This window comes from Triturus cristatus, chromosome 1_1 (genome assembly GCF_964204655.1).
Source record: "Triturus cristatus chromosome 1_1, aTriCri1.1, whole genome shotgun sequence".
Classification (NCBI taxonomy): domain Eukaryota; kingdom Metazoa; phylum Chordata; class Amphibia; order Caudata; family Salamandridae; genus Triturus; species Triturus cristatus.
In genome coordinates this window covers 905,242,691-905,248,708 of record NC_140579.1, presented here as the reverse complement: position 1 = coordinate 905,248,708, position 6,018 = coordinate 905,242,691, and positions in this window count along the sequence as shown.

Sequence of the window (6,018 nt, the reverse complement as noted above, 5' to 3'; positions counted from 1 at the left end):
TAGTCTGCTTACCAGAAGACTTTTTCTTTTTTCCAACATGAGGATCTTCAACTAATTTGGGTCCTCCAGTTGTCTTCAAATGTAAATGTTTTTTCTGTTCTTTTCTCTTTCTTGATTTTATAGGCATCTTTAATTTATTTCACTGTTGTTCAGCAATACCTGAAAGAAACTAAAAAAAATACCTTTATGTAATTTAAATATATCACTATATTTTTTTTGAGCTTTTCAAATCTTATAATACTATCTACCCCTTTCCTACGAGTGAAAAACACAATAAAACCAACACGAATTAAAGCTTCCCCTTTCCTACGAATGCAATTCTAAAAGAACCAGAGTAACACAAATTAAATCTCCGACAACAATTCCTGTGTGCGCACAGTCTCATGGTGTGATTCTAGGCAGAAAACAAAATTTGTTTTGCAATTTGAAAGCACACTTACTACTGTGGTAGAGCAAGTGATAATTACTCTAACAGTCTGACACATTTTCATTATAGTCTTCAGAAACAGAATAGAGAACATGTCCATACAGCTTTTTGAGACCATGAACATGTGTAACCTGGGTGACTGACTACACTCCAGCAAAGGAAATGAGCCTTGGTGATGTTGAATGTATTAGCGTTACTCACTGCTATCTGAAACACCACACAGTTGTGAATACTAAGCATGATAGTACAGGATAAGCAGCTGGGTGTGTGCTAAGAGTCTGCTTCTGCAGACGGTGTATTTTCAGTTACAATAGACATGTGCATGTACGCTTCCACAACAGCATAAACATTGGAGTGATGTATATAAAAGTACATGTGTGGCAAGGGTTAACTGGAGTTTTGTACATGTAGGAACAACCTTACCCATTGCATGATTAAAAGTAAAATCTACCATATCATTTTCAAATGTGTTAGCATTTGCCTCCCATTTGTGAGATACTGTTTTATGCTGAATGCAAACCATCACAGTTCTAAAAAACAAGCTGCCCCTTTCCTACGAATACCATTCTTACAGAACCAGACCAACACAAATTAAATCTCTGACAACAATTCATTTGTGCACACAGACTCATGGTGTGATTCTAGGCAGAAAACAGTATTCCTGGGTGATACCAGTACACCTTAACTTATGGTGAAGACATACTCCATAATATCTTACAAGTTCAAGACAGTTAAATATCTCCCAAAACACAAAATGTGAAACACAACTTTAAAAGAAGAATCACATTTCTATTATTTATATAAAAATACACCACATACATCCCCTCTCAAATTCATAACTCACCTTTAAAAGTAGTTAGTTGAGAAAGAAATGTGGCACTCAAACAGCAGATTATCAGAGCAACAATCTCTGAGCTGTACACCTCTCTCCTCTCACCAGAACCAGTTAATGGCAATGTTTCCCTCTCTTTTTTCACACATATACATGTTAACTCCAAATCACAGTGCTTCCCACATTTTTTTCAAATGGAAACACACATTTCTATTGGTTGGAAATTTCAACCCTTTCCAAATGATCCCTTCCCCCAACATGACTTCTGCCTGCTACCATAGCAACAGGTCATGGAACACTGGTGTGAGCAGAGAGGTCAGAAGTTCAGCACACAATGTTTCTAATCCAAAGAGCAAGAGTGCTTGACTTTTCAAACCTAACAGCAAATCCAAAGTAATGTTCTGTGGGTACACATTTTTCTGAACCAATACAAAACATGCTTGTAAAAATCTAAACATACAGCCTAGTTTGAACTGTAAAAAGGTTTGAATCAGCCAATGAGTTCTTTTAAAAAAAATAAAAATAAAAAAAAGTATGTTAGCCTCCATTTTACAACTATCTTTCTTTTCATAATGCCATTCTACTGAAAGACACCTTCTGAGTGCATCCAGATCTCCTTGAAAGATGTTCACAGTGTGGATTGTAGGTCATAGCTAGGTCTTCTGGAGTGAAAAGTTTGCAGAAAAAAGAGGTATTGTGAAAGACCTTGCTTTGCCAAATGTAGACATTAAATGGATTGGTCAGAGAGGGTTAAAGTGGCACCAATTAATGCCTTTGGTGAAAACCTTTCTACATCTCCCACAGCCTAACCTTATTATTGTGCACTGTGGTGGAAATGACCTAGGCACTTTAACTGGGGTAGGTCTGGAAATGCTTATTAAGGACACCTTTGTGCAATTGATGTCACTTTTTCCACAAACTGCATTTGTATATTCTAATATATGCCAAAGGCAAAAGTGGAACTGGTCCAACCAATTTTGTCCGCAGATTGACAAAGCAAGAAAGCACGTCAATAAGTCTGTTTCTGCTTTCCTCAGAGACTATGGTATGGGTTCTATATACCACAACAACTTGCAAGACATTTATAGAGGAGACGGTGTACATTTCAATGATGAAGGGAACAGAGTCTTCCTCTTGAACTTTAGACTCTGCATCGATACTTACTTGTAGGTACCAAACAAACACTTCATAAACACAACGGCTCTTTTTAGAGCCACCTAACATCTAAACATTTAATTTTGATTTTTAACTCTATTTTTTTTTTTTTTTTTTTTTACCGCTGTACACGCACAGTGCACCCCGCGATTTAAAAAAAAATATATTTTTCACACTTCTGGGTCCTTCTTGGACCCCCTGACAAAGGCTAGGGGGTCTGCAACTCTCTACCTTGCCCCCTTTTCACGTTCTTCACCTTTGTTTTTCAGTGCAAGACACACAAAATGGCGGCCGACACTTCCTGATTTCGACCGACTGGAATGTTTACTGTCATGTAACCACCAATCAGAATTACGCTCGCGCACGGCAGCGTACGGTATGCGTACGGTACGAGGCTATAGATATGTATGTACTTTTAACTGCAATTTTCTCAGGAACTACTGAACAGATTGACTCCAGATACTCAAAAGGCACATCCCTGACCGGAGGACTTTCTCTTTGCCAAATTTCAAATAATTCTGTTCAGCCGTTCGGGCTGTACCTTGGACTAAAGGTCCCTATGGAAAAATGCATGGGGAAAACGCGTTTATGGACTCCCCCCTTTTTTCTCAGCCCCCGCTTGACGAATCCCCCCCCCCCCCCCCCCCGAGACTTTTAGGGTATGAGCGGAGCGGAGCACCCCACCTATTTTGAAAATTTCGCGAGGATTCGTCAACCGGCGCCAAAGTTATTCCAAATAGAATGTTGCGGATTTCCTATGGAAACACGGTCCTAACTATAACTATCTACTGGCGACCGCCAGTAGATTATATATATATACACACACACACACATACACACGCGTTTTAAAATAGTGCAAATGTTGTGTAATATGTTATGACATTGATGGTAAAGGATATGGAATTTTTAATACATTTATCCGATCACGCAGATTTTAAGTAATTGTACAGAACTGTACAAAGGCAAAATAACAATTAATCTGCTTGTAAACTGGACAGTATAGAATTGTATGATGGTTGATAACTTAGACCACCTGAATGAGAACTTATATTTTGTTTATTCACAGATCCACCCAAAAACTTTTTTCTGTGATTGGAACCTGTATATAGGAAATTCAAGTTTAGAAAATAACACTCTTGGGTATAGTTTACCGAATTAGTACAATACTATGATTCACATAGGACGAATATAGTGATGAATTTTGATTGAAACATGTTCCTTTGTTTCTTTTTTTGTGCCCGGTTGTGATATTGAATCGGATTACACTTTATTTACAGAGCTCAAGTATTTCGATCACTGAATACTACTATTTTTGCAAAGTAATCTGCCCATAAGATACGAATAGTACCTGTGTTTGTGTTCTCTCCCGGTCATACATAATGCATATATAATACTCTGGTTGGCTAAAGAATGATCTTCCCATAACTATGCATATTGAATATCTAAGATGTTATAAACTGAATATGATCTTAGATGAGGATTATTACGATGAATTGTCTGGTTCTTCTGTATAGTATGCTTTTCATTGTGGGTGAATTGTAAATAGTTTTTTATATGTGTTTTAGCCCTGAAGAAGCCCCATGAGGGAGAAAACGCGTTGGCAGTTTAGTCAAATGAGCATCTGTATTTTAAAGAAATTGTTTTTGGATTAAAAGAATAAAGATCACGTCCTCTACAATCAAGAATAAGTTTCTTTTTTTGCATTTGGGAAGTCTTCGAACTACAGTGCAAATTGCTTTGGATTATGGACATTAATTCCATTTATACATTATTTATTAGTGTTTTTTCAGGTGCAGAGCCATTTGTTTTGAATTATGTATGGTGGTTTATGACTGCCTTCATGGGATGTATGTTGGTCACATCCCAGGACCAGTGCACCGAGTGACCACTATATTATGAAAGCCACAATACGTTGCAAAGACTGGTGATGGATTGTTGTGCTCTGACCTTCGTTTCTTGTTCTCTCGTCCTAGTATTGTGTTAACGTCTGCAATTGGCCAGTTTAATAACGGGTTAACGTGGTGATTTGCAATAAGCGGATGTGAATTGCTAAAAGGGACTAAAAAGGACTTGTTTTATAAAGTTATATCTGCCATGGCCTTGCAGCTTCACAGCGCAGTGATCCGTAGGTGCTATTGAACTATAACAAAGCGATGCACATGTTATCTACTTCAGAAGGATGAGTGCCTGGTTTGCCCAGCTCCGGTTTCACACGTGCAGGCTGCACAATGATTTCAGCAGCAGATGCATAAATCTGTTGGGCTATTTCATTACTTTGGAGTTATCCTTCATCGATTTTAGGTCTGGCTCGATAATGCAACTGTCACTTGACCTTTTAACAAAACCCAATATTTTTCTGCCGTCAATTGCTTCCACGCAACTACATATCCATTCCCTTGCTGTTTATTTATAATGCTTCACATTACCAAACAGCATTTATTTAAAGCCAGACATATTGGCGTTGCTAATGCTTATCAGCTTTTGAAGCCCAAAAGTCTGTTTTAGAGGGAATACCCACCTATCGCGGCTTTATCCTACGTCAAACAATACTTCTGTTGAGGGGAGGGGAGTGTGTGTGGGGTGGGTGGGATGTGATCGGGGAGATCGGTTTGAGCGGAGGGTGGATCAAGACTCTCAAATTCACAGAAGTCAAGTCAGGCCTGGGGCTGGAGATTCTCGTTTATTTTTGCGCGTCAAAATCCCAGCGGAAACAGACCCTACAAACTCGGAGTCCCTGCTCAGACATATCACGCCATGACACCCTGTTTGTACAAAAAGGTTCCAGACCAGAGGATAACAACCGGAGGATACAAGCAAGGAAAGAAAATGAGTTTAAAAGAATAATACGGTCCACCACGCTACATCAACTGGGATGCCTGCAGGGCTGGGTCATGGCAAGGGAGAGACAGTCAGGCGGACAGAGAGGGATGGGGTAGTAGAAAGAGGGGAGGTAGCCCTCCCCTCCATCTCCTTACCTTGGTCCAGTCCTGAAGAAGAGTGGGCCGGGGGCTCCTCTGCAGGGAGCCGTGGAGACTTTTGGCTCTCTACCTTCTGCCAGGACCCGAGGTCTCTGAATTTCTTTCTTGGAGTCAGGCTGCCCTCACCCTCTCTGACTAAAGAAATAAGCTGTCGCCATTGCGCGTATGCAAGACAAAAGTGCTTACCGAGCCATGGGGACTCATCCGCTCAATGCTGTTTAGGAGGTGGGAGTGGTGTTCTCTGTAGGCAGGCATACGGGCGTCGCATTAAGTAAGTAAATAAATAGCCACAGGGATCGCCGCTCGATGCTGTTTGAGAGGTGAGAGGGGTGTTCTCTGTAGGAAAGCATCCAGGCACCATATTAAATAAATAAAAGATACAGTGATCGCTGCATGATGCCGTTTAGGAGGTGGGAGGGGTGTTCTCTGTAGGCAGGCATAGGAGGACCCAAAAAAAAAAAAAAGAAAAAAAAAAAAAGCTCTAAACTAGACCATCCCAAATGTAATCACACACATCCTAGTAGAGAATGAGGTCTGAAACCCTACCACCTCCCTTTAACCCCTGATACCAAAGAGGGAATAAACCTCCACTACATCCAGTTATTGCATATGATATAAGGAACTGG